The 9,182-nt window shown below is 41.4% G+C and overlaps 1 long non-coding RNA gene across 1 annotated transcript; it reads left to right on the top strand.

Moving 5' to 3' along the window:
- The first annotated feature begins 2,749 nt into the window (after positions 1–2,749).
- Positions 2,750–3,401, top strand: LOC115782502 (uncharacterized). Its single transcript, XR_004020154.1, has 3 exons — positions 2,750–2,769; positions 2,919–3,056; positions 3,159–3,401. It is a non-coding gene; the product is annotated as an uncharacterized LOC115782502 (long non-coding RNA).
- The last annotated feature ends 5,781 nt before the right edge of the window (positions 3,402–9,182 follow it).

The following is a 9,182-nucleotide window of genomic DNA, read 5'->3' as shown; positions in this document are numbered from 1 at the left end:
CAAATGGTTTTATTTAAATACTTCTAAATATGGCATCACATGGGTGATATCAGCTTTTAAGTCAACAAAGGTGTCAAACACATTTTAATTTAGTGGCCACATGGAACCCAATTTGATCACATATTGGCCAGATCAACAAAACTACTAAATAATAATCTCTAAAAAATAAATCTTCAAGTTTTTCCCTTCTTTTACGATGAAGAACGACAGGTCTGTTGTTAGCTAAACCTTCCTTCACCATGGTTGGTCATTACTAGGGCTTTAACACTAGGTGGTCATTCTGACCACCATACATTATTTGCTTACATTTATAATAAATCATTATCATATTTATAAATATGATTCCTAATCAATAAAAACATCAAAGAATACATGGATCTGTAATATTACCAATCAACTAAAGATGGCTGTGGCAAGGAAGATCAGTAGCAGAGACAAATGTCTGTGTAGATTCTCAGTCATCCAGGTCATGGTATTCTCAACAGTTCGAAAAAAGTGGACTTCTTTAAATTTTTTTGAAGCTGGTTCCCCTCTTATCCAAGAAGCTTCTTCAGGCTTCTCCACCAAAAGCTGGAGAATCCCATGTGTTTAAACCCGAGTGGGAGTTGCCCCCTCTAGAGGGGCTAAGGTCTTTACCATCAGGGTTTTCAGGTGGTGGAACCATTGTGTGACAGCCCCCCCCCCCCCCCCCCCCCCCCCCCCCCCCCACACACACACACACACCCCCTCCCACACACCCCCACCCCCAAGTCATGTGACCTATTGAGCTCGCCTGACGTAAGGAGTGAGAGGGGGTTGAGGTACTTGGGGAGGGATCTCAAGACTGCACTGTAGGTAGCTGACAACTGGTGTTGTAAGCCACCATCTCTGTTCAGTGATGGTCATTCTCAGTGGACATTGGACTTCTTTTACTCCTCTTTCAAACGATCCCGCCTTCCTGGTCCAAAATGTCAACAGTGGCATTTTCAAAGAGTGTCCTTCATCCTTTAGGTTCAGAAGTATAGCTGAGTCTTGTCTGTGCATTTTCACTGATTTGATGAAGGCCCAGCTGGGATAACCACATGTCTTTTGAGGATGCCACTGTTTATATTTTGGACCCAGAACAAAGATGGTTTGAAAGAAGCCATCTATGCCCACTGTGAATGGCCATCATTGAATAGAGTTGGTGGCTTATCACACCAGCTGTCAGTTTCCTACAATACAGCCTAGAGATCCCTTCCAGGTGCCTCAAACCCCACTCACACCTTACTTCAGGTGACCTACTGAGGTCAGCTAAAGTGACGAGGTCTGACAGTGGTTTCACAGGAAACCCTTTCTGGTAATGACCCACAAAACTCCAGAGACTACTATTACCTAGATGACTGAGAACCAACACAGACAATGGGTCAACAACCACCTCCAAAGGGGACAACCGCCACTAGGATTTAAATAAAGTCCACTTACCTTTTATCAAGTTCTTGAGAATACCAGAAATGACACTTTACCCATCAACAGCAAGTGGGAGCTGTCAGGGATATTATAAATTTAAGTCAATAATGTATTGTGGTCAAAATGACCACCTATGAAAGTTCAAGGTAGAAACACTCATAAATCCCTTGTGTCTTGTAATTTTAATAAAATGACAATGTTAGAATACAATATACACATATTTAGGAAAAGTCAGGATCCTACAGTTACATGGGGTTCACAGCAACAAAGATATTGCAATTTTAAAAAGGTCAAAATGATCACCTTGGGAGCTCTAGTATTAAAACTGATAACGATTCAGACCTTTGGCTCAGATGTAGCTCATCCACTCTCCCATTTTTAAACAATTTGATCAGGAAATCAATGTTTCCTATGATTTAAACAAATTCGAGGACATATGTAACTATTATTTACATGAGAAGATGAAAAGCCACTGATCACCATGTTCTTAATCTTGTTCATCTGTTGCACAACAGATTTTATTTCACTTCTGTCTCCAATGAGACCCTTATGAAGTTCTTCACACTGCCTACAGAACATTCTGCAAGCTTCAAGCATGCCTCTGAAATGGATACCTTTCCATTGGTCTCATTTTAGAAATTTAAATTTTCTCACAGACACAAGGGACGTGCGTAGTTTGGGCTCTGGAATTGGCCTCTAATCCTCTAACTTTGTCTGCAGCTTGTTCATCTATCTATTATCACTGGCAATCTAACAAGGCACGTTCAAGTTACTCTCACTTTCCCCAGTTTCAGTCAAAGTGTAATGAGTAGATCATAAGAGAGTTCTATCTACACTATCTTTATCACTCACATAAATTTGTTAATCAGAGTGATGTTGATTTTACCTAGTATCTTCTTGCAAGAGTCTTTAATTTTCAGGTTATATAATCTACCAACTTGTGTATTAAGTGACATTACTATACCAGACAGAGATTTGAGAATCTGTAACTCATGAAGAAACATTAGATGTGCACAGTGGCGGACAACGTGTACTACGGGTCTACCCCACAGTGTGCATGACAACATTACAAAATGTACTGAGTCGCTCATCATGACACAATGTCAAAACTGGTAATAGTTCTGGACTAAATGTTTGTATATAAATACAGATTGAAGACCCAAAGACCATGCACTTAACCCTGTAAATCAGCTGGAACAGGTCTCATGCAGATCATGGACTGCATTCTAAATTTACAAATCTGTTTTTTAAATTAAAAAAAAAACAAAAACATGGCATGAACAAAAGCCATTTATTATTTAAGAACTGGCCAAGATGAGCAGGGTCTAGAACATCTTACAGGTGAAAAATAAACCTGTAGGGTGCACAAACTCTGTAACAGAGGGTGTGGTGATTTTTTTTTTTTTGATTGTTGTATGTGCAGATGCTGATATATTTTTAGCCATATAAGCTGTAAAAGTCCTTGCCTCTGTGTTTCCTCGGATTGTCAGGTATCCTTAACACTCAGTGTGGCAGTTTCCATGTGTCACTGCAACGCTTTGGTCCAGACTCAACCATCTCACCAATGGAAGGACAGCATTAAAATTGCATTAGTATGTGGTTTTGCTGTCTCCACATGATAATTTATGGTAAAGGTTACTCTATTTTTTTACATTTTGTTGAAGTGGATTTCATGCATGTCTTCCTTTTATTTCATCTAACTTTGCCTTTCAACTCTCATCTTGTTTCAGGTCTGAAAGGTCTCCATCCCCTCAGTGCTACATCTGCCTTTCGTGCTCCTGAAACCAACTGTTACTAAACACCGATGATCCCGAGCCTCTACACTGCTCTTCAGTTTCCACATGCTTAACACTTATTTTATTTTTATTGATCTGTGTGTTTTCATGTGTATGTGTTTTTGGCTCAACTGGAAAGCACTATGCGCCAACTCCCATTGTTTTTAAATGTGCTCTATACTCTCAATAAAGTGGCTTGATTTGATCAGCTGGTGCCCTTGAGTAATCTTTTCATCCATACTTGATCATCTATTGTGGAAATTTTTTACACCTCTAGCACAACTTCAAGCATTATGAGGTTCATGTGTATGTTGACATACACTCACACATGCATGCATTATACAATGATGAAGTAGTCTGGGTTACATGAGACCGAACTGAGAATTCTACCAGCTTCTAAAAACAGATCAGCACATATCTGGGGCAGAAGTGGGTGGAGGGGTTCAGTTTTGATTGGTATGTACTGATCTGTTGCCAAAGTAAGAAGCTCATCTTGACTGAGGTCAAAGAGTATAGGAGCAATAAATCAAGAATTCCTTGACTCAGTTTAGCAGGCTACTTTCACAGCAGGATACAGTGACAGAGAACTTAGTACACTGCAAAATAAGAAAACGCATTCATTTCAATTTTATTTATATGGCGCCAAATCACAACAAACAGTTGCCTCAAGGTGCTTTATACTGTAAGGTAAAGACCCTACACATCAATGCAGACAAAACACAAGTGAACTAAATAAAACATTTTCAGCAATTTGACAGCACAGGTGCTGCAAGTACAACATAACCAAAAAGATAAACAATCTGTAAAATTCAAAATAAAACCAAGTATAGAAACTGTTATAGAAGGCTGCAAGTAGCAGCAGTAGATGACAACAGAAATGTCATGTGATGAACCCAGCTGCGGTTACCATCAGGGTCACCACGTGTTCCTCTTTATGTGAGACTGCGCTGCTCAGTCGAGACTGAAGAAGTCATCTGGATGAGTGACGAAATGTTTCTCTCACTGAAAACACTACAGAATCAACTTTCTGGGATTTCCTTAGCTGGATGATTGAGCATGCATCAAGATGTTTTAAAGGTCGAACTTCAGCTTCTTTTTACCCTTATTCTATCTACTTACTGAGGGAATTATGAATGTTACTATGTCCCTTGCTGTCTTGTGTAACACGTGTATAACACGTGTGTAACCCACAAGAGGTTACCTTCAAGTACCCTTGACAGATGTGAAATATGGTAGAGTAAATTACTTCAATAACTAATACCAATACCACACACATAAAGGGATGTTGGCCTAATCAGAAGACTCTGGATTCGTGGGGGAGCCTAGGTGTGAGCAACAACAGAGGAAGATGCACAGTTTATAGAAAGAGTAGAATTTACTGAATGAAATGTCATTAAACCAACACATATATATATATATACAATTAACAAACTGCGCGCTTTTCCCTTTTTAAACCCAAAGCAAAAACAACACAAGGAAAATAAACAATTAGAAATAAATAATCCAGTCTGTAGTCTTTTTTCCTTTTTAGTCTTTTGTCACAGTGTCCATCAATTGTTCATGCAATGTCTCAGGTATAGTGACCAGTCGGGTCACTATCTACCGGTTTGTCCGATCCTTGGGCTGGGGCTCGCCATCCAGTTCTGGAAATGCAATCCAGTCTTCACAGTAGCACTATGGATCAAATAGTGCACCAACAAAAAACCTGACCTAGAACAAGGCCAGAATAAAGTAGCTTAAAACCTTGTAAACTAATATCCATTAGCTTAAAGCTACAATTTAAAGGGTTTTTCAGTCACTTTTCAAGTTTTTTTCTGTTGTACAACAATATAGTTCAAGTTATCACTGTCAAATATTACCAACACTTCAATAAAACTAATTATATTAGCTTATATGTGGTAATACAAAAATACTATTCAAATCTTTTAAAGAGCTAATGAAATACATCCATGGTAGTGTAATGATTTCCCATCAGAAGGTGGATTGTAAAAACACATTAGCTTTATCTCAATCAGAACAGTAGCAAAGTGCATTAAAATACTAGCAAGTGCTAATAAAAGGCACTTCACATAGGCAGTAGCACCATGAACAGAATTAGCATCAGTGAAAATGCTAGACAGGTGCTAATAATAAAATACGGCAAATACATTATGAAAAATACAACATACACAACAATAGTTATACAACACCACAAAGCATCAACCTATCTTTAACTGAGTTTAGTGATGACTAAGGATGTTAGCCACTTTTCAGTGCATTGCCTGTGCTAAAATGCTAACTACACACGTGCAATCACTCACCGATGCTACACGAGGCTACACGGAGATTTCCAGTTTCCAACCCGGTCGCATCAGAAGTCTCCAAAGTTTGGCAAGCATGACATTACCATTCGGAACCTCCTCATTGGCAAAGCGATTATTTAGGATGTCTCTCTCTAACCAGTTTCCAAGTTTATTCGCTATTTTCCAAGTTTTTTCTTCAGGCTAACCGCAGAAGCAACAGTAGCATGGAGCTGTGTCTGTGTCTGACGCAATCTGAGCAGACTCCCTGCACCGCGCAGCGGGAGGGCGGGACAACCAACCTCATTGGCTGATGTGATATCAGACCATGCCAGCTATTGATTGGTCAAGCCATCACTAAAACTACTATTAAAGGTGTATGGCACAATTTGTAAAGATTTTTAACACTTTTTACATATATTTATAAACTTATTTAAGAACTTGGTTTTAAATATTAACTTATAACTTTTTAACCTCATTGTAGAATAAGCTATTAAATCAATATTCATTCATTCTTGCATGTGTTTTTAACACTGGGTTACACATTCCCCCCTTGGAACATGCAAGTCTCTTTGCATGGGGTGGGTTGCATTGAAATAACAGGAAAACTAGATTCCTTCCAAGTAGCTCCAAGGTCAGTCTCTGTCAAGGCACTGGTAAAAGCAAGGCTTAAACCATGAAATAGGGACTGAGCAATAGTTAAGAGTGGGTTTCCTAACTGGTTATACTGGAGCCTGTTTGGTTGATTTGACGGTCTTTCTGAGCGTCTCACAGGATTTGTGGTGTCATGACTTGGGTGCATTGGAGTATCCTCTGATACCTGTTTGTTACATCCCTTTTCACTGGGTACATTAGTTTCACTCTCACGATCATTGTCCTGGACTACAGGTTCTGTATCTGCTACTGTTTCAAGCTCCTCTTCAGTAGGGACTACTGGGTCACTGCCAGGAGTGTCATCACAATCAGGTAGATTCTTGCATTCTGATACACTTTCACATCCAGGCGTATTGTCACATTCAGGTGAGTTTTCACATCCAGGTACATTGTCATTTTCAGGTAAGTTTTCACATCCAGGTACATTGTCGCTTTCAGGTAAGTTGTCAGAGTATATCTGCCGTGGGAACTCATAGACTTGCATAAATTTGATTGGCTCTGGGACAGGTTGTTCTCTAAGCCAGTAGACATCCTCATTTCCAGGTTCAGAAAGATCACATTCTTCAGTTTGCTCAGGGGACTGTCGTGTTTTAGGTTTGCAGACGCGATTTGGTGGAGTGGAATTCTCTTCTGTGGGAGCAAGGAACCCGCAAGGTAAGAGAAGGTCACGATGGACTGTGCGCACTGGCCCATTTCTGGTTTCAGGCTTGATGGTGTAGACTGGTAGATCACCAGCTTGTTTGACCACAACATAAATGTCTGTCTCCCACCTATCGGCTAGTTTATGCTTGCCCCTAAGGCGAACAGCTCGCACCAAAACTCGGTCCCCTGGTTCTAGTTTGGAAGGTTTTACACGCATGTCAAATCTGGCTTTATTCCTGTCTGCCATTTTGTTAGCATTCTCCGTTGCTAGTTTGTAGCTTTCTTGAAGGGTTGTTTTCAGCTTCTCCACATATTGCGAGTGGGACTTAAAACTTTTGGTTCGGAAAGGTAAGTTGAACGCGAGGTCAACTGGTAACCTTGGTCGGCGACCAAACATCAATTCATAAGGTGCAAATCCGGTTGTGTCATTCTTCGTACAATTGTACGCATGGACCAATGGCTTTACAAAGTTGCGCCACTGCGTTTTGTCTTTCTGTTCCAAAGTCCCAAGCATACTTAACAATGTGCGGTTAAAGCGTTCTACAGGATTTCCCCTGGGGTGATAAGGGGTTGTTCGAATCTTGTGAATGCCCATGATCTTACAAAGTTCCCTTATTATGTGTGACTCAAAATCTGGCCCTTGGTCACTATGTAAACGTTCAGGGATGCCATAATGAACTATGAAGTGATCCCAAAGACATTTTGCCACGGTCTGGGCTTTTTGGTTAGGAGTAGGAATGGCTATTGCGTACTTGGTAAAATGATCTGTTAGCACAAGCACATCCTTGGTGTTGCTTTGATCAGGTTCAATGGATAAGAAATCCATACAAACCAGTTCGAGTGGTCTGGCGGACTTTATGTTCACAAGCTCTGCAGCTTTGTCCGGAGGGGTCTTTCTCCGTACACAGCGGTTGCATGTTTTGATCCTGTTCTCAATGTCAGCTGCCATACGAGGCCAATAAAACCTTGTTCGGGCAAGATCAAGGGTGCGCTCAATGCCTAAATGGCCCATATCATTATGGAGACTGTGGAAAACTGTCTCACGGAGCCCTTCAGGTAAGACAAGCTGATAAGTGACATTGCCGCCATCTTGGCGTCTTCGGTACAGTACTTGGTTGTGCAGTTCAAGACGATTAAGTTCTCGGAGCAACAGGTTTATATCAGGGAGTTCGGTTCTGACTGTAGGTGGAACCTTTTCTCCAGTCTCCAATTGGACAATGACCTCGCGCAAGCAGGGGTCAGCTCTTTGCTCTTTTTTAAGTTGCCCAGCTGACAGATGAGGTACAACTGGAAGACCACCACAGTTATCTTCATTGACAAAGTCATCTGGTAATGCAGTTACAGAGATAGCTAATGAGTGCACTAAAGGAGTAGGTTCATCGGAGAAACTACAACACAAAGGTCTCTCACAGATGGCCAACACCACCTCTGGACTTAAACTGGTCTCTTGCTGTGCCAAATGAGTTTGGGTGAACTGCTGTATTCTGTCAAACTCTTTTTGTGACACAGCATCGTTTAACAACTCACCATGCGGTCGCCTCGAAAGGCCATCTGCATCAGAGTTGAGTTTGCCTGCTCTATATTGGAGCTTAAAGTCAAAAGTAGACAGGGAAGCTAACCAACGGTAGCTCATTGCATCAAGCTTAGCCTTTGTCAGAACATAAGTGAGGGGGTTACTGTCAGTGATGACAGTGAACTGGTTTCCATAAAGATAATCTGCAAACTTTTCTGTTACAGCCCACTTTAGGGCCAAAAACTCCAATTTGTGGGCGGGGTAACGAGCTTCACTTCTGGACAACCCCCTGCTCGCATAAGCAATGACCCTCGTTTGGCCGTCCTGTTCCTGATAAAGGGCAGCGCCAAGACCTGTAGTGCTGGCATCTGTGTGGAGTGAGTACGGCAGCTTAGGGTCAGCAAAAGCCAAGATAGGAGCAGAAGTGAGCTTCTCAATGATGCCTTTGAAAGCTAGGTCACAAGAAGGAGTCCACCGTTCACCAAAGGGTTTTTTAGGGTCATAGTACTCCCTAGGCTTAACTTTGGTTTTCGTGCTCTTACGCAACGGTGGGTATCCTGATGTTAGGTCAGTGAGGGGCTTAACAAGGCTTGAATAGTCCTTGATAAAGCGCCTATAGTACCCTGAAAAGCCTAAGAATGAACGGAGTTGCTTAAGGTCTTTGGGCACAGGCCAGGTACTCAGAGCCCTCACTTTCTCAGGGTCGGTCTCTACCCCTTTCTGGGATACTATGTGTCCAAGGTATCGCACAGAAGTTTGAAAGAACTTGCACTTCTCGGGGGAGAGTTTAAGCCCGTACTCCTTGAGGCGGTTAAGAACCTTCATCAAGCGAGTCTCATGCTCCTCTGGTGTCTTAGAGAAGACTATAATGTCATCAAGAAACACCAGCAC

This window comes from Archocentrus centrarchus, chromosome 7 (genome assembly GCF_007364275.1).
Source record: "Archocentrus centrarchus isolate MPI-CPG fArcCen1 chromosome 7, fArcCen1, whole genome shotgun sequence".
Taxonomy (NCBI): domain Eukaryota; kingdom Metazoa; phylum Chordata; class Actinopteri; order Cichliformes; family Cichlidae; genus Archocentrus; species Archocentrus centrarchus.
Note: the sequence above shows the minus strand (reverse complement) of the source record. Positions and strands in the feature narration are given on the sequence as shown.